Raw genomic sequence first — 21,811 nt, 5'->3', positions numbered from 1 at the left:
GCAGGGACACCTGGACAATGTCTGAAGTATGCCTGTGTGACATTCACAGACTGAGAGGAACAGGGTGGCAGTACATCATGTGATATGCCAGCTGTATCCACCAGTACTTACTGTCACTATTGTCTAATACACAATCCAGTAGCATTTGTGCATGAGCTGACCATTGCTGGGGGTCTCAGGGGCCATCACTGTGATCTATGCCACAGCACACAGAGCCAAAAGGGAAGCCTGAAAGTGCTGGACAGTTGACTAACAGCAACATATCATTCCATGATATGTACTACAGACATAGTGTTGTAAACCCTATTTCCCATGACTGCATCCCCCCATCTGCATCCCATTACATGAGAAATTCTATTACATACCTGGTATAGTGCTTTAATCCTTTATGTGCAGAGATCCTGTGGTATAATGCTAGGACTGTGCAGTCTGTATTCATAAACAAAGTCACAGACCTGTGAACCATAGGCAGCAGCTTGCCTTTTGTAGGTAATGCTCATAAACAGATGATTGCCTGTGCACCAATCTGTGGCTCACACTTGCTAATTGCATCCAGAACAGCTGAGATGAATTTTCATTAGCCAATGGCATGGCAACACAGTGCTATATTTCACGCCTTTGTGTAAGTCTTGGCCTCTGAGAAGGACATTATTGAGGTGTGGGGACTACAGCATCACAGAGGGTAGGTAGAAATATTGTCCACTGTTTGGATTTATGTGGTATGTCCACAGTTTTGCACACTTTGGCTATTGTGAACAGACTTTCTGCTTATGTGGCAGTTTACTGTTTAACGATGTGGGTTGAGGTCAGTAAGGAGGCAGACAGATGTGAGTGTCATATGTCATCTGCATCAGAATATGCATGCTGCTGCTTTAGCTGCTGGTCTATCAGCTGTGTATGTTTGTAGGGGAAGACTGTGACACATGCTCCTGTCACTTGATCACCCCCCTTTATGTATGGGTGTGGTGTGGATTCCCTGTTCTAGGTATTTGGGAGGTATGGTAGGTCTGTAGCAGGCTGCTGCACTCTGCCCAGGAGTTATACTGGAAATTGTGAACACAATGGGGGGCAGCAAGCTGTATATGTCAGTGAGGGAGCAGTGTCATCTCTGTTGTCACAGCATAGCCAAGGTGAGGTTACCCATAACAGTCCACATGAGGCATATGCCTCATGTACATATGTATGTAACAGTGCCATCCAGAGAGTGGTAATCAACATTTAGGACACCTATACGTATTTGTGAAGTGTGTCCCAACCTACAGGCCTTTGATGCGTTAATATGGGTGGCAGTGACTGACATAGCAGCAACCAGTTCTGCTGGAAATTGCAGGGCTCAGTTATTTATTTGTTGTATTGACAAGCATGTACTTGACATGCAACAGACTGGAATGGAAGCCAGGACTGTGGGTGTCAAAATGTAAAGCATGCTAGGAATGTAACAGATGGAGCTACTGAGGCAATATTATAGCAGGTGCATTTGCAAGACATATGTGCACGCATACAGTGTGGTACACAGGATTTGCATCAACATGTGTGTTCGGATGGGTATGACATGTGACAACGAAATGCCTGTCATGATTTTGTAACCTCAATCTGCACTGATTTGCTTGTACTTCAGCAAACAGAATAGGTTTTGTGACAACAATGCCAAAAGTAGGTGGCACAACTGTGGACATTCTGCAACAGTTTGTGCAGTTGTCATCTCTACCTGAAATTGTAGGCCTCAGGTACATCCATCAACATGTATTTGGCTGAGTACTGATTGAGTGTCTGCATCACAGTCCCAAATACACTGTTATTTATCCCATTATATGTAATTATGTCACTAGCAACCAGGATATGTTATAGAAATACCTGCTGCTCATTAGAGTTGAGTGGCCCATTGTGCTAATGTACTATACTATAGTCAATAGGGTTACAGGTTCAAACCTTGGCAGGTGTAAATATGTTTGATGATGTATATCACTGGCAATCAGGATATGTTTATGGAAACACCTGCTAGTTATCAGAGCTGAGTGTCCCAGTGGGTTAATGCATTATGTTGTAGTTGACAGGGTCCCTGGTTCGAGACTTGGCAGCAGTGATTAATTTGCTAATGTACATAACAGTGTCAGGAACATATAAGGTGGTTAAAGCAGTTTTAAACAGTATTAAGTGGATTTGCATGATGAGGCGCAATGCACCCCACCTCTTTGCTCTTGTTAAACCTGAGCTAATTCCAAAAAAAGAAAAGAAAAAGGGGGTGATAGGAAAGTGGTGAAATAGGGGCAAGCAGGGAGAGAAAAACAATGTGAAAAGCAGGTTGGGATGTGCAGGACAGGTGTAGAAAAGGACCATAGCTCTCCATTTCTTGTACAGCAACAGCTGTGCAGGTTGTGGACAATTTGGAATATGGAGCCTCACATCCCAGACAGAGGGGTGTGGGTAACATAACTTTGTTGATTAATTGTTGTAATGACTGATTGTGGGCAGTGTAGATGTGGAGAAATGGAGAGCTATGTATGGGGAGATATTTTTTTTTGTGGGACAGATGCCCATTTTTTTTTAGGAGAGAGTGGAATGCTGGAAAAGGGATATTGGTACATGTGGGGAGGTAAGTTGTGTAGGAGAGGTAGCATTTGCAAACAGACAAGACAGACAAGAAAGCAGACAGGGGCTGTGCATGCCACATGAGGGGGGTAAACACCTTGGCCATTACTACCAGTATAGGCTATATTGTTTGCAACAGAACTCTTATATACTCTAGAGATCTGCCCTTAATTTATGTATACAAGTGCCCTGTAGTTTCTGTAGCACCTACATACCTCTCAAGCTATCCGCATGGAACAGTATGGCCTAAGCTGTAACACCTACAGGTACACAACTACAAGGGGCTATTACACGTCAGGGGAACATGTGTAACTACCAAGGTGTATTGTGAACTGATATAGTGTGACTGTGCATTGAGATAAATCAAATGGCTGTTAAATCTGTGTCCCAGAGATTCAGCAGCAGTGATCACAGTCTGTGACAGTGTGACACTTGAGAGACATGTATCATGCACAATACAGAGAGTTTATGCTTATCATGCCATCCTTGGCAGGCATGGGGTTAGACTATCAGCAGACATTCACAGACACACCAGGCATACAGCCATACCAAGACTAAACAGTTGTATGTGTTTTAATAACTTGTATTAATATTGTGCTTGTTGACTTTTTATTTACTGCAGTCTTATCACCTTGCTGAGCAATGCTGTTAATACTCTGGTATATATGGACACACAAATTAGTAACCCATCTGAACAGCTACTACAGCCATTTATTTACCCATAATTCCTGTGGGGAGAACATCTGTTAACAATACATAACAGTTTCTATTAATATTTAGTAGTACATGTATCTGGATTTGAACCCCGCTCTGTGTGTGACAGAATATATAGCATGCCTAACATTTATTACATTGAGCTACTGAACCACTACTGAATATTGACTGACTAATATATGTCTAAAACTCACCTGGTAACAAACTGTGACTTGGTAATAAAGATAGTGTCATACAAGACTGCAGTGACACTTGAACACACATGCATGACAGAGATAGTACATGAACTGTGTATTAATACTTGGAATGCAGGTGTACACATTTAACTCCTACTGAATTGGAATATGTGTGATGTGTACAGACCATATCTGTGAGCTGGGTTGGCTACCTGACCCATATACTGTTGCAGATGGTATATTTGCAGTCTGCAGCTATTACAGTTTCATACTTGCCTGCAGCAGTGTACCTAAGTTCAGGAATTCATACAGCTGAAATGCAATGGTTAACACAAGACAATCCTGAGATAAACACACTATTATACCTTAGCCATTACTATTCTAGGTTCAGATCTTAGTGCAGAACAAATATCATAATGCTATATCTTGTAGTACACCTCCACATCTACACTTTAGCACAAGAGTTCTTTATCAGCTAACCTTCAGTCACTTCATGGTATTATTCCCGTGTTTACTTCACAGCATTTGTAATACTTGATTTCCTGACCAACAGCCCAAAATACACACATACTGCACAACACAGCTTTATTAGGGGGGACATGAAACAGTGATTGATATACATCTAACAGTTGTTATTGATGAACCACTGATCCCGAGAACTATAGTCCTATTAGCCTGATGAGCCTGGTCTGCAAGGCCATGGAACGTATCATCATGGAACTCATAAACAAAGACATTGGTAACCTCCAAACTCTGGATCCCACCCAGTTCGGGTTTGTGAAAGCCAGATCATGCCTCCTGACCTGATCAACTTCTTTGAGGCAGTCACCAAAGCTGTAGATGAGGGTAAGGTGGTTCACACAGCCTATCTTGACCTCGCCTTCGACACCATCCTCCATTCTGGAATTATAGCTAAACTCACTAAACTAGGTATAAATCCCTACATCACAAGATGGGTTGCCAACTGGCTCACTGACAGAACCCACACTGTAAAAGTTGCAGACTCCAAATCTGACCTCAAACCAGTGACAAGTGGAGTACCACAGGGTTCAGTCCTGGGACTGTTCCTGTTTGGTATCTACGTCTCTGAAGTACAGGCTAACGCAGAAGGTCTCTGCCTAATGAAGTTTGAAACTGACTGCAAACTAGGAGCCATAGTCAAGTCCCCAAATGATGTGGACATCCTACAGAAGGGCATCAATGAGACAGATGCCTGGTGTCAGAGCCATGGCCTCAAGCTCAATGCCAAAACGTGCAGTGCCATCCCCTTTGGTAAAAACTCTGTACCCATGAACTACAACATAGGCAGCAATCTACTTAACACTGAATGTGTGATAAGAGACCTTGGGACCCAGGTGGACAATAGTCTCTCCTTTGATAGTCACATCACCACAGTAGTCAGGAAGTCCTTCTACATGGCACACCTCATCATAAAAGGGTTCTCATCCAGGAAAAAAGAGGTCATTGTTCCCCTCTACTCAACACTCATTAGACCCATTATAGAGTACAATGCCCCTTTTGGAATGTACCTCACAAGACATCTGCAGCAGCTGGAAAGGCCACAGAAGTACCTCACAAAGAGGATTACTGGTCTCAAACAAATGCCCTACACTGACCGTCTCAAAAAACTTCAGCTTTACTCCATATCATATCACCTACTCCGAGGGAATCTCTGCCTAACATATAAAGCTATGTCAAACCCAGAGCTGTTGGACATGCTACACCTAAAGAAATCCCAATCCCTCCAAGCTACACACTCTAGGGACCTAAACCTTGTCACCACAATAAACAGGACATGCTGGAGAGATAGATTCCTATCCCAGAGACTTCCCATACTCTGGAACAGGCTACCCATCTATGTCAAGCAAAGTTCTTCATTAGCACTCTTCAAGAAAGATCTTGATGAGTGGATGGGAAATAGGAAATACACCCCGGGGATCACTTCTGTGTCTCTGCTCGAGAGTAGCACAGGAAAATAACTTTCTTGGGTGGCATAAGCCAGGGAACCTTGTTGGTTAGGCTTATGTAGGCCCTTGGGCCGATAGCCTAGTACCTACCTATGAACCTTTTAGATAATGCAGGTGTTGCAAGACAGTTGTTATTCCACAATTTGTGCAGTAGTAACTTTATTTCCTTAACAACTCTGAATGCAGTTGAACTTAATTTCCTTAACATTGCGACTCCAGTTGAACTTTATTTCCTTAACATTATGAATGCAGTTGTACTTTATTACCTTAACATTATTTATACAGTATTAACTTTTATTTCTTTAACATTATTAATGCTGTTGTAACTTTCTTTCCTTAACATTTGCAGGTTTCATGCTTTTATCTTTATTGAACTGTACCTGGCATTACTCACTTATATCAGTCCAGGTCTATGACCAAATTCATTGCAGTACACTCAAAACAGAATACACCTACTAGCAGTTACTACTGTACTCTTTTTTATTTATCTTACTATAGATTGCAAGATATATCTGTACTCACCACAGCCACGATGAGCTCTCTCCTCTGCAGCTGTGGGGAGAGAAAAATATCATTATGCATACCTGTCTATCACATATTCATAGTAGAATTTGGTAAAATAATGCTTACAATACTTACAAACTTGTGGGGCATTGTCAGCCCAAGCATCTTGGATCTATCTGGCCAAGATATCCCCCTTCCTACACTTCAGTCATCATAATGGTGATACACCTGCTCACCTGTGTGGGCAATACCAGTTGCACTAGTGAGGTCATGTGCCAGCCAGACCCAGGCCTCCAATTTGTATTCCAACCCTTGGTACTGGCCCTGGAACAGCCAGATGTCATGGTCTTTCACAAGGAGTCTAACCATGACCCTGGACTCCAAAATGCCCCACGACTGTGCCTGGAAGCACGCACCCTCTCCAACTCCTGCCATAGTATCTGTTAAGATCAAAGTCCAACAGATACTGGCTGTTTTCCTGCCTGTTACAATTAATAAGGCTGTTTTCCCACCCTTTGCCAGCATTGGGCATTTTTTAAAAATGCAGTACTTTGCTTAGCACTGCACAAACCCGCTGAGCTCAGCCGAGCAGTGCTTAAACTGGCAGTGCTTAGCAATGCTTAGCAGTGCACAAACCATCTTAGCTGAGCTGAGGACTACTTAAACAGGTTGTGGTTAGCAGTGCCCAAACCAGCTAAGTGGAGCTGCACATTGCTAAGAAGAGTTAAAGCATGTCTTGTTCAAGTACTGTTTGGCTTGGCTTAGCAGTGCTTAGCAAAGGGCAAACCACACTTAAAAAATAAATAAAATTAAATTATTTGTTCATTACTACTACTTTATTATTATGTGTATGTATTGCACGTCTATATTTCTTGACCTTATGTATTTTAATTTCTTTATCTTGGGAGTGTGTATTTTAGGTATTGTAGACTTGTGTTTAGCTGGATCTTTTTCCTAGGGATTCAACTGATAATAGGCTTCTGGCCCAATTGGACTGACCCAGTTATCATATGTTAATACATTAATCAATAAAACAAAAATTAATTTATAAATCTTTGCTATCAGATGTAAAAGCTGAATGTCCTGTCTGTGTATGCAAATCAATGACCTACTACACACAGGGCAATGAGTCTAACTATTCAGATATGTGGATATGATGACTACTGCTATACATTTCTATATAACTCTCAGCTAGGTTTAAGCATTGCTGATCACCATGCTGCACTGTGCAAACATCATCAGCTATGTTTAAACATGACCTTTGAAGTTAAAATTAAAAGTATCTGGTTTCTGTTTTTAGATGTCTGACACATGTCCATTGCTAAGCACTGTGCAAACACACAAAAAAAGGAAATAAAATATTTACCTTTTATATTTCAATGCAACCCGGCACTTTGACAGTGCAAGGGATGTGTTACTCAGCTTCGGACAGTGTAACACACCCCCTACACTAATTCAGTAACCATGTTACATGACTCTCCCTCAGTAGCATCCCTTTATTAATATGCAAGGTGCACTGCCTGCTGAGGGGGAGCATCAGACATGTCCATGGTATCTTCTATGTAGGAGTTACACTATTCCTACACAGAGTTTATTAAATCCCCACCTGTGACTAGTCACTACTTGCTGCTGTGTGAGGTAAACACTGAAACTGGCTTAGAGAATGACATCTAGTCATTCCACTACAGATCACCCTGGGTAGCAGATATTCTGCTATTCATAGACAGTTTTCCTTTTCAAGTCATTCAGTCACTTAGCCACTGATTAGCTCCATAACTGATGTAGGATTCTAGGTTAGCCAGAGTCTATGCTGGTACTCAGTTAGTGAAAGACATTGAATCTCATTATGAATGTAGTACAAATACTTAAAAACAGAAATGTGCATGCATGTGTGAGTGAGCACACACAGACAAACATACACACACACACACACACACACACACACATGCATGCTCATGCTCAGACATGGCATGAAAACATACAGACAGTTCACAGAATCACCTACTAACCTATACCACATCTTCCAGATGTGGAGAGAAACTGAAGCACTCAAAGAAAATCCAGACTGACACAAGGAGGATGTGCAGACTCCAAACAGAAAGCTCTCCAGCCAAGAACAAAATTTGTCAATGAAGGGCAGCAACACTAACTGCTCTGCCAATGTGCTGACCTGATTACAAACAAAACTACTAGCAGTAAAGCAGATAAATATAAATTTGTGGGTAGTGTTAACAGTATTCACTGCTCACAGCAGCAATTTAAGCTATTTATTTGTTTTTTATTTTATTATGATGGCCACTTTTGAGAGTTAGGGTAGAAGTGTTGTGCTTCTGGTAGGATATCAGACACAATAGTTGTCAAAGGAGATGTATATACAGATCACTTTGTGAACTGGATGTGAGTGGTTACTTTATCTCCTTTAAATGATCACTTATACATGACATTATGCAACAAGTGCGAAGATAGTACTATGACCAATATTTTGTTCAACTTGTTTACAGCCAGACATCAGAAATGTTAGCAATAATGGAACTGGTACTTTGGGGATGGAGAGACAGGATGTGTGTGAAGGCAAATGACAATTATTTGATCACTGTTAAGTGAATGTCAGTATGGCTTGTTAAAGAAAGTAGGTGCATATGTCTGACAGTAACAAGTGGAACACATTACTTTGAGCATTATTCTCTCAGCTGGAACACAAGCAAACACTTGGGGAATAAACTGTTAGAACCTAATTAAACAGCATTTTAATCACTGTTACAATCATTCATATTTATTTATTTATTTATTTATTTATTTATTTATTTTACATTTGTTAACCGGGAGAGTCCGACTGGATACATGTCCATTTTCAGCGGAGGCCCGGGGAGAAAAGCTCCAGGTACATAACAGACATATGGACATTGTTAATGTAAAAAAGGAAGATAGTTGAGTTCAAATACAATATAAAGATACATCACATCTTGGGAAAAAAATAACAGCAGCATATAAAAAAAAAAACATAGGTCAGTTACAAAGGCGAGGCGCCTTGTTAAAAAGCGGTTAAGGATAGTGAGGTAAGAGAAGGGTAAATGATAGTGGTTAATCAGGTTTGGAACAGGGACATTGCCAGAGAGTATTGAGATGGGGTTTAAGCTTTTTTTGAATTGTAGGAGTGAAGGTTCTGAGGTGAGCATGGTCGGTAGGGAGTTCCACATTTTACCTACAAAGTTTGAGAATAGAGAATCCCCAGCAGAATTATTGGCTTTGGTAGTTTAAGCTAAGATCTTATTGGAGCGTAAAGATTGCAGCTTAATATAGGGGAGAATGATGTTATTCAGAGCTGGTATTTTCTCTGGGTGATACAGTATCTGGTGAGCCATTTTGAGTTGGTTGAAATGGAGTTGGCTGGAAAACTCTAACCACCCTAGTTGCTTCAAGTTAGTGCAGTGGTGCGTTCTAAAGGTGGAATTTGTGGCAAATCTAGCTATGTGATTGTAACAAGAAGCAAGTTTGTTAAGGGTTGTCTTGTTTAGGTTTGTAAAAAGGGGGGAGGCATAGAAAAGAGTTGATAGTAGGTGTGTGCTGGCAATTGTAATTTTAGTGTGAGGAGTGAGAAAGTGTTTTACTTTATAGAGAGAGCCAAGCTTTTTATTGACGGTTATGATGGTTAGATTGAAATGGGTGTCAAATTTAAGGGAGTTATCAATGGTAACACCTAATAGCTTTGTGTGAGTTTCTGGTGATATAGTGATTCCATTGGAGGATGTACTAGAGAAGGTGGGGGGAAAAGTCTTGTTAGTGGGTGAGAAAGTAAGTAGTTTTGTTTTGTTGGGGTTGAGAACTAGTTGACGACTTGAGAACCATTTTTCTATTAGGTTGAAGGTGTCTTGGGTTGAAGCAGTGAGGTCTGCCAGGTTGGAGGCAGTGCTGATGATAGTCAAATCATCTGCATATTGAATGCATGTGGCAAGGGGGGTGATTGTGGGCAGGTCATTAACAAAGATGGTGAAGAGAAGAGGGCCAAGAATAGATCCTTGGGGAACTCCAAGTGTAACAGGTAGGCATGTGGATAATTTGTCCTGCCATAGAACAGCCTGTTGCCTATTGGACAGGTAGGATTGGAACCATTTCAGCATGGAATTGCTGAGTAAAGGCTAATGCATTTGCCTGAAAGTAACATGCTGAAATCATTACTGTGGTAATTAACCTCTTTCAGTCTGATTACAGTTAAACATCAGAAATCCACAAATTCAGAAAGTGGATATCTTCTGGGGTTGGAGTTGGGGAGGCAGGTTGTGTTTCAAGATCGTGGACTGTGGTTTGTTTGATGGCAATACATTGAAATACATTACTGTAGCCATTACTTCTTTCACTTTAATTATAATCAAATATTTGAACTGCACATAATTAGAAACTGGCATTTTGATGAGGAAGCGGGCTGTATATATGAAGGTGAGGGATATTAGATTTACTTGATCACTGTAAAATGCTCTTTGATATTCCCTGACAGGATATAGAACGGTAGCTAATTAAAATACATCACTGTAGCCAACATTTATTTAATTTTGGCTGCAAACAAGCATCAGTGCTGTAGACATTCAGAAATTTGCAATTTTGGGGAGGTATTAAGCAAATGAAAGCAAGTAACCATTTTTTCCCTTGATCACAGTTAATCGTGGATGTAGTGTAGCAGATAACGTAAGAATATGTGTGGGGCAATTATAATCACTATTTTTATTTGTGGAAAGTATATGTAACTTTATGGTCAAAGGAGGCATATCCTGTAAGAAGAGACATTCTACTGACTATGTGTTAGTGAAAGGATATGAGACTAGTGTCTGTGACATTTTAAAAATGCAATGATAAGACAATCCCCGGGATTCATGAACCTTGCGCCAGGCGCACGCATAGCGTAGGCGCTACAACGCCAGATATGGCCGCCGAGCGATTCAGGTACAATCCAATTCCACGTGCAGTACTGGTGTGCGCCTGAGTTGCGCCGCCTCCGGCGTAGGTATGTTAAACACACCATGTGCGGTGTTGCACCATGCAAATGAAGGCATATAGTGATCCATGAAGTGGCGCAGGCGTAGCATAAGGGCACGGCAATGTAAACCAAAAAAAACAGTTCACATATACCCAAACATGACATAGGAGTAACGGAAGGCTGTCAACGTCAGGTATCATACTGTTGCAACATGCCAATGGCGAAAGACACCGAGAATGTCAAAAGAAAACATGCACAAAATGTAAATAATGACATAAATGGTATGTCCGCAGAAACCACAGCAGAACCCCAGGACATGTCCGCGGAAGGTGCTAAACAATGAAATAATATGACAATGTCATAAAAGAGCAGTATAATACACATCAGCTTCACAGCCACAATACGCCATAGTATGCATGGAAAGCCACAACCACGGCGCAAGGGTTGCCAAGGAGTGGCGGCAGTGTGACTATGAATTAGTAGTCAATGCCATGCAAATGAGGCAGATAATACTGAATCGCAAAACCCCCGCCAGCGTAAGGCTGCACCAAACGGCGCAGCGGTAATACACCGAGGAGTGGCCCAGAGGGAATACATGTCAACCGCAGAGGGGTGTGCCACTGTAGGAGGAAGCACATTGGAGCTCAGCAAACATGGGCTGTACAATGCACATCACAGCAGCAGGACCGGCGTGTGGGGGAATAGTTGAGCTGAGAGCACACAATGCGCGCAGAGATGCATGTGCATGAGGATGACTATGTTCCCCTAACCCAGTCATGTGACGCCCACCCCGTCAACAACAACAGATACAGGAAGGTGATGCGGAGAATATGAGGAAATGCGGAAGCAGTGTAATTGGAGTCGTAATGAGCAATCAACACCAATCAACCCACGAAGGCCAATTGGTGGCAGCTGACAACTCTGCATGCAGAAACCCGCAAAACGGGATAGGGGAGGCATATGAATGCAAAGAAAGTAGGGGAGGTAGCAGAATGCAAAGAATGAAGAACCGATACAGCACAGCCAAGTAGAGCGGTAGCATAACGGCAGCGGCAGACAAAATGCATGATATGCCATGTCCCAGAAACGACACATGACAGGGCTCTGCAGGATGCAATCCAGGAAATAGTATGCGCAACGTGCAGAAACAGTAAGGTAAGGTCTAAAGCTAAACCAATGCAGGCAAGTGTAATGCAACACCAAAGGCAACAGCGTTGCAGTGCCAATGGTAAAACACGGAAGATAATCCACAGATATGGCCGCACAGACACACCCTATGACATCACCGGGTGTACAGCACAACAGTATAAAGTGTGAATGCACACAACACACAGCCGTGTATTCCCAAACGCCGCACTCTAGGTGTAAACACACGGGGAACTTTTAAAATGTATATGTTGGGTGCCGCCGTGGCCATGATACATCAGCATGTGTCAGAGACAAACGGAGTTGTGGAGAAGGGTGCCGACAACTACCGTAGGCCTCAGAGGAGAAGGAGAGTATTCAGACCAAGGGTAACCTACCAGGGGCTACAAGACCTGGAGATAGTAGAGCGCTACAGGGTGGACAGGGACACGTTACAGCAAATAGCGGAGCTGTGCCGGCCATGCCTGAGAACAAGAAACAACAGAGGGGAGCCCATCCCAGTGGACACAAAGGTATGTGTAAGCTTGTGAATACTGGCTACAGGTACCTTTCAAAGGCCAACCGGGGATATAATGGGCATCTCACAGGCATCAGCATCCAGGGTACTACACCAGTTTCTGGATGCCATGTTACGACATGCCCATGAGTATATATACTTCCCCAGATCTCCGGAGGAGTTGGCTAGCAATATGCGCCACTTCCACCGTGTGGCACAATAGCGGGAGGTACTGGGTGCGATAGACTTTACGCACATACAAATCAAGTCACCACCTGGGGAGCAGGGTAGACGCTACATAAACCGCAAGGGATTCCCCTCCATCAATTGCCAGGTCGTGTGCAATGCGCAGGGCATTATCATGGATGTGTGTGCTGGCAGCCCTGGAAGCTACCACGACTCCCATATCTGGCATGCCTCACAGCTGTATCAGGTATTCGCCAGGGGGGACATCACACAAGGCCACCTTGTGGAGGATGCTGGCTATGCACTGGAGCCGTGGATGATGACTCCCATCAGAAATGCACACACACACACATGCAAGAACGCCATAATGAGGCACACGCACAAACCAGAATAATCATAGCGCGTGTGTTTGGGATGCTGAAATCACGGTTCCAGTGCTTGGATACATCCGGTGGAGCCCTGCAGTACTCTCCAGGCACATGTGCCCACATATTCATAGTATGTGCCATGCTACATAATATGATCCTGCGGAAACAGCTGCTGCAGGGACATAATGGTGAAGGGCCACAAAGCCCACCACAACTGCCAAGGCCAGCACAGGCACAGAGGGTTCAGCGCCATGAACACACTGTGCCAGCCCCAGTAGGCAGATGGAGGCATACCCAATATGCCTATGCCCTGGCAAAGAGGGAACGTATAGCACATACTCTGACAGCGTAGGCCCCATGGACTGACACCTCCCTACCTGCACACACAGTGAAATGGACGGCACACAAACATAGCCACCCGTAATGTGTACCATATGGGTGGTCCCATGTGTGACTCCAACATAGGCAGCACCCAAACACTGCACACCCAACAGCCAGCGGAGCATGGAACGCCAACACCTTAACCGTACGCGGGTCCTACAGCAGACGGCGTTGCTGTATGCTGCCACGTTTGCCGCAAGGTGTATACATATAGACATGTACATATGTGCATATACAGATATGGAGATAGATATCATTACACACATAGAAATATATGTACACATACACATATATAAAGTACAACAGGTAAGACAGGGAATCAGAGGGATGCAAGGTGACAGAGATGTAAGACGCGATATCTGTACATAGTAAACATAGTGAACGACAACCTGAGTATCCGGGAGGGTTGACAGAACAGGAAACCGCCACCCATGGAAAGGTCAACCTACCTAAATGCATAATCGCGAGTCGGGATGATCGCCATGCCACGGTACAGTAACAGTACATGTGCGGGTAATATTATGAGGATATGAGGGTGGAGGTAGACACCGCCGCCGGTGATGAGGGCCACGCAGGTACTGTGTGCAACCGTCCCTGTGACAGCCGCAGTATGTGTATGTGTGCGGTGAGGGTGTCGTGTGTTCCGCTGTGCGAGTGTAATGTGTGTGCCACTGTAAAATGTGTATGTTGGTGCCATGTGACAGGCGGAGTGGAACAACATGTGTAGGCATACAGTATAGGAAGCACAGGCGTATGTACAGCAGTACCCCCAAAGTAGTACTGAGAGACCCTCCCTGGCTAGGCGCGTGGCGACGTAAAACGATGCAAAGTGAAAATGTCCCAGAATGTACCACTGGAATATAGCCAACATGAAATGCAAAGGACGTATGTACAAATCATGACCGTATGTATGACACTGATATGTTAATTGCAAAACGATGCGTCGGCAACGTTACACAGCAATAGTCATGTACCGCGGAAATACGCATGTGCTACCCCGGTACTGATCGTGGCTACGTATCGGCCGGTAAACACCGCTGTGTGTTCTACGAGTGTCAAACAAGCAATCGCCACTCGAATAGGTGGCAACCACTAGCATACAGGCCGTCCCAAGTACAGGACCACAATGACTGTAAATATCCGGGACAAAATGCCAAGGGATAGTCGGCACGCATTTAACAACCGCAGATATACTACCGATGTGACGGAGGAATACATGCAGGAAGCACACATGCAGGCGATACCGACACCAGACGACATCAACACAACCTACACTCCCAGAACAACAGACAGGTAACTGCCAGCTCCCCAGGCAGGGATGGAGCACACACACAAGCATACCGTGTATGTAGAAATGCAAGGCCCACAACCCGTACCCGTCACCCACAACCTCAGATATTCCTCATCGCACATATCAAAGGGATACAAGCCGCAATAGCAGCACAAACATACAGGCAGTCAATGACAGCGGCATAACCACAACATCTCGCGTGGGAAACACTATCAGCAGCGGATGCATACCTGCATCCATTGTTTAAAGGAATACAAGAGCTATGTTACACATCCGAATGCAAAACGCCATCGACAGATGCCGCCAGGACAGGGACACCCACATGTCGAACATAATACCATACCCAACACACACAATCCACAGCTAACACCACTGCGAAATGTACCTGATGCCACACATAGCGGCTGCAGTTACACATAACATAACACAATACAGACCATCTCCACGAAGGTAGTGCAAATAACCAACGCCCAGGCGAGGAATGCAACCATGCCCTAGTTACGACGCGTACTGTACGAATGGAGTAGATGCACAGGTGATATGCGCACAAGTACACACCGAGGAATAACTATTGGTGTGATGAGCCCACATGTCGCAGGTGACGACGGATATAAGGATGACTCCTAGGATATTCAAATCGTATGCTCATACCAAACTACAAATCAAAAACGGATAGAGTGAGACAACGCAATAGCGAGACATGCAACGGAAAACGGAAGGAAACACAGTAAAGGTATGTAGAACCCACGATATGTACTGGTGTGTAACGCATGATGTGTATGATGAAGCTGCACTGTATGTGAACGGTGTTTGTAAGTAAGGATACTTGTCCATAATGCAGAGAGTGGTGAAAGGTGGTTATGTAGTGCTATCCCGCTGAGCATACCAACGACTGTGGACACCATGTGCACAGCAGTGGGACATCATGTACACAGCCGGGATAACACAAGGGCTGCCACAGGGGGGCATAACACAGAACAATGCCACCCCCCACACCAATGCTGGCAGTGGATGTCCAACAAGGAAGTGCCACAGCAGGGGATAGGACATGTATGTATACTGTCACAGCACACATGTGTATGGGCATATACCGTCGATGTCATACGTAATGTGCGCACGACGTGCACGTATGCCTCGCAGTAGGGGTTACTATGTCAACTATGTGTAATGTAAAGCTGTCATGGTGGATATGACAGACATCATACACAGTATCACAGGCATATCATGCATAATGGAGTTATGGCCTATTGGTATGTACACTAACAGGATATGTATGGCCTGTACATATGGGACAGACTAGTAGCAGAATAGCCATCCGAAATGGAAGGAACACCAAGTAACCATGTCCAAACGATCTGTAGCAGGTGCAATGTGTGCAACAATGAAGTCCGGCAGGTCCATGTGTAAACACATGTGCAGTGTACACAGTAGTGTCACCTCCCCATGGTAGTGTCCACTGAACAGCAGAGGTGGATGTCAACTGCATGTCTACACAGTACTGCTGCTGTGGTGGTACCATGACTATGTGTCACCCTATCAGCAAGGGAGCTATCACATGAACAGTGCCACAGTGTGTCCCTGTGGGATGTGCACAGGACCTATGTTCCACAGCATGGTGTGTGTTGTGTCTGCGGAAGTAACACAGAAGCCCAGGCCATGCAATGTGGCATGTGTGCACATATGCAGGAGTGCTCCATTCACCCCGCCCACTGCAATTGCCATGTATGAGTACTACATGCATCAGTAATGCGGAGGACATGGCCCATGTCAGAGTAGATGACACCCCTGTGTATGTGGTATGCAGATGAGTACAGATGTGTTCCCCGTCTGTCATCCGCATATGTAAACTGTCTGAGCCTGGTACACATCATGTCATGATAATGCCGTGCCATGTAAAGTCGTAGCCATTGTGGAAGGTACACCACGAATGTGTTATTGTAACCCTGCCCGTGTGTAGATGTGTGTATGGCACAGGTACAATGGCTACCTATGTACCAGCAACACACACAGTACAGATATGTGTGGCCCTGCAGATGTGTACCCATGCCACAGTGGAATACGGCAACCACAGCACCATGTGGGGCATGTGTGTGTACAGCAACCATGTACAATGTGATATGCATGTATGGGGACAGTATCCATGTGATACCCAGTGGATGACTGTTGCTATGCAAAGGTGATGTGCATGCACCATGTGTGATGCATCCTGACGCAATGACACCAACACGATGTATCTGCCACACCGACACCTGTACGGTTGTTATCAGTATGAGCTGGTGGAGCTACAATGGTGCCAGGTATGTAGATGTGGGATATCTAGGCATGGACAGTACTCTGTGACAGCATGTTGTGTATGTAAGCAAATAGTGAACATGAGGGGCCCCATGACTGAGGACTGTGTAATGCCACATGTACCTGACATGCAGTAGGTAGCATGATATGCTTGCACCACTGTGTGTCCTGTCCAGGAGTCATATAGCCTAACATCCTGAGACACAGGGTATGATGTGACGGTGGATGTGTACATTGCCAATACCAGAATGTGGAATGGTGCTGAAGGGCAATGTGGGGACAATGTCTGATCTGTTACCCTCTGTACCACACCAACTACCCATGCAATGGTATGACAGGTGGCCAGCATGTGTATGTGGCATGCTGTGGCACACAGAAGCCCAACAAGGGTGCCAGTAAAGGCATGGAGGTCATCAATGAGTGTGTGAAGCACGTATGTGAGGACGTGCCCCAATGCCATACTGAATGGTCCGGTCATGGGTGTACGAATGCAGTCCCACACGTGCAATGCAGTACCACCCATGTGTAGTGCGATAGATGCGGTAGTGTGGCGGTCAAGGTACACAATGTCCAACAACAGGCTAGCAGTTAATTCAGTGGGCTGGTGTGGAGACACATACCAAACAGGTTGGCGGGACATAACAGCTAGGGAGATCGGAAGGTGACATTGGGACAGTGTCTTAGGACATAACGTGTGCCTGGCAGTACCATGTATGTGTCCACAGGGACATTGCGATGTCCATGTATGGATTGCAACCCTGTAGTGAGTGAGAGTGTGTATTGTTAGTAGGTACACCATTGCCTGGCATGTTGCCAACATTATCTCAGTCAGCAATGCCTGGGTGACTGTTGTACGCGACATCGAATGTGGATGTAGCCAAACAACACAGACATACCACCACACTGCCTGAGGGCCCACACTGCAATGTGCGGCAGTCATGTGTAGGTAGCTAGCCTTGGAGCATGTGATGGACCACGAGGACCCACCATGGCTGTCAAGTGATGCACCCCACACATGTGAATATACCCACCGTGCAACAGCCTGCACATGTGCCCATACAGCAGATGTGCATGGAACATGACTACCACCGTGGCATCTGTGAAAAGGCCAGTACCGCCATGTCTCTGTGTGGAATAGCATGGTCCCTACCATTGCGTACATGTGGAAGTGCACTGTGATATGTGTCAGCATAGTCACGTACACTGTCCATCTGCCGGGGTGCCATACCATTAACAACCCCCGTCAGCAGACGTCAGTAGTACCGGCTGTAGAGCATATGTACCATGTATGCTGCGATGGGTGTGTGTCCAGGGTGTGGCTAGCAGGGCCGTGAAGCATAAATGTTCATCGACCAGAGGGGGGATATCCCCAGGTTTAACACAGCAGACACATGGAGGTATCGTGCATGCTGAGGGTAGTGTAGGTATGGTATGTGTTGTGTAATGTGTCACCCAGCTAGGTGGAGTGCATGGCCAAGCATGTGTGGGTGCATGGGAGTCCATACTAGGGAAGTGTGGGTTGCTGTCAGCACATGGCAGTAGCAGCTGTCCGAGGTCCAATGTACAGTATGACAACACAGCCAGCATGTAACCTGTGGTGTACAGTGTAATCTCTGTTGCATGTTACAATGTGTCTAGTGGTCACAAACATGGGTATCCGAACATGGAGCACCTACGATGCATTGTGTTCGGCAAATATACAGTATGTGTGCAAAACATTGTGTGATGTGGGATCCCCTCACCTGTGTGTGTTGCAGTCCAGGTATGTGCCTGCGAGGTATGATCCGTGTACAATCTGGACTTGCAGGTGTGCTGTGCAGAGCATGGAGGCAGGTCCCAGGCACCGCAGATAAATGTGAGGTGCACTAGTGTGCGTGCCTTGCTTGTGTGCAGCACAGTGGAAGGTGCAAGCATTGTCCCATATTACCGCATGCCGTGCCTGCCTGTTACAGCCCTGCTGGAGACAGACATGTGACACCGCCGCAGAGGCAGCATAGCATGTGAAGATGTACATGTGGGCTCCACACCCTAGGCAGATGTCCGCAAGTCATGTGTGCCACAGTAGTGTGGTCGACCACGACTGTCATACTGGTCAGATACCACATGCCTGTATAAGTACAGTATGAGCATAGTCAACAGTCACAGTGACAGAGTGGGCCAATGTACAGTATCCCTGTGTTCAGACCACTGCCTACTGTACACTTGGCTAGACACACACCCGGAGGGTGAATATACCTTTGAGCCATCACATGTCCCAGTCCACGTAGTCTGTACAATGCCATCGCAGGGTGGTCACAATAACGTGTGGTAAGACAGACATGTTGTACCAGGTGATGTGTCATGTGTGCATATGTTGAGTTGCACAGCCATTCACACGTCCGCAACATATCAGTGCATGATGTATAGTGTAACATGATGTGTGGAACTGCACTGTGATCCACAACAGGGTCATCTGAGACAGGTGTGTTGTGAATGGTGTAACCCATGGTCACACAGGATATAAACTGGTGCTGTTGGCTGCCATGCTGGGGGCCACCAGTGGTGCCTGCAGTGGTCATACAGACATACTGCACACAGTGTTCTGGCAGGAATGTCCATTGTTGTGGATGATGTGCTGCTACGTGAAGGTAGGTGTGTGTTGTGAATGTTACACATCCAGATGTGACCATCAGGTGCAGTCATGGTCGTCGACAGCATCACACACATCCACAGCGGTCAGAACCCTGTCCCCAGAATGGGTGTCAGCCGCCCTCGTACTGTGTGACGTATGTGCAGATGGCGGAACACCTCCTACTGGCTGGATAACAGTGTCAGCTAGGACAGCTATGTGATGGCTGGAATACGCCGTGATAATGTACAATGCTGGTATCCCAATGAAGTACCTGGAATCACACACAGTACGCCATGGCTGGCATGTAAACCATGTACAACAATGACTGTGTGACAGACACAAATAATGCATAGAATGCGTAGACATGTTGAACATGCACACATGAGAACACCAAATGAGGTATGTTGCACATATCGTTGTACAACTGTCATCTATGGCCATAGCATGGATGCAGATGCATATGCCCCACAGGCAGTACCACGCCATGTAGGTAGGGGGGCATTGCATGGTACATGTGACAGTTGCTGTACCGCCACATGTCCTACATAGCCGTCATGTAGGGGTAGCAGTGGTACGTGACTGTTGGACATGCCTGTACATTTGACCATGTCCCACAGGATATGTGTTACGTGTGTACAACATGTGTTGTGCCGTCATCAAGCTGTGAAGTGTATGGCTGCCAGTGTACCTGTGTGACATGTTCTGCGATGGGTGCAAAGGCACGCAGTACTGCATTGCATGCCCACATGCCCCACACAGGTGCATAGCCTGAACATACAATACAAAGAGGGTGTTGATAGCAACCCACAAGAGGAGATGGGTACGGGTGGCAACCCACTACCACCTGTTCGGGTAAGGTGTGCATGTCTATGACACATTAGCACCCGAGAAGCTAGCAGTACAGCAGTACAGGGTGGCATGCATATATGTTCACCAATACCCCTGTGTGTCCCACCACTGGCCCGTGGACAGACAGACACCAACACAATGTGCAGATTTGATATGTGCACAGCACATCACCACTGGCTACTGTAGAACAGGCTTACTGTGTAGACATGTGCACAGTAGGTCTGTGCCAGCCACACTCAAGCACGTTATGTGCCGAACCACACCAATAGTTTAGCCCATGCCACAGACAGATGTGCATGCATCTGTGTATGTACGTCTGGGAATGTCCCCGGCCTAGCAGTATAGCTGTATCAGTGTTGTGAACAACATACTGAATGGGCTGTATGTGTGAGGGGTGCGTCATACGTGTATGGTCAGATCGACGATACCATCAGTGCCCCTGCTATGTAAACATCCCTATCCCCATACATGGATACCTATGCTGTGCCCAACACCACGTTCCCCGTGGGAGGGATGGCGCTGTGCGGTGCACCAGCTGACATGGGGGTGGCAGCAGGCACTGGATGTAGACATATGTGGTACCCATGTCAGGCCAGGCAACCATCCATGTGCACGGGATAGCAGTGTGTGGGCACATACAGCACTGTGTTGAACAATATCGCAGCACATAGCACCTGTCAGGGTTAATGTGTATGCATGGATGTGCGATACCTGCATGCACCAAACACACCCTCACCAAGCAGCGTGCAGCCTACCTTGCAAAAGGCCAGTGTCCACACCATGATGATATACATGTGTAATGTCCATATACACATAGCAATGACATATGGAATGGACAGCCACCCTGCCAATATCAGTACCCCCCAGGTGGGTCACATCCCAGTGCCATGTATGTGACATACCCTGCCATACCATGCAGCCCTGCCCAGCAAGGCTGCATGTGCTATCACAGTCCTACATGGTGCGATGGACAAAAGGCACTTTCACTATCAACCGTCCATAGCAGTAATGTGGCAGTGATGCACCCTGTGGTGTTACAGGTGCTGTGTGTTGCTGTGGACAACGTGCGCACATGCTATGCATGACCTTTCCTGCTAATGTCACATGGTTACACATTGTCCCATGTGTATCACATGTGCAACACAGGTGAGCTGTGCCAGGTTGGCCAACACCCGTACAGTGCTGTGTAGATGTACATGGCACAACACATGCATGTACAGGTGTCCATGTGTATGTGTGCAGTGCCACCGCTGACGTTCATAATGGCCACGT

Source organism: Protopterus annectens, chromosome 10.part0 (genome assembly GCF_019279795.1).
Source record: "Protopterus annectens isolate FY-2018-M chromosome 10.part0, PAN1.0, whole genome shotgun sequence".
In the NCBI taxonomy this organism is placed as follows: domain Eukaryota; kingdom Metazoa; phylum Chordata; order Ceratodontiformes; family Protopteridae; genus Protopterus; species Protopterus annectens.
This window is presented reverse-complemented; position numbering follows the sequence as displayed.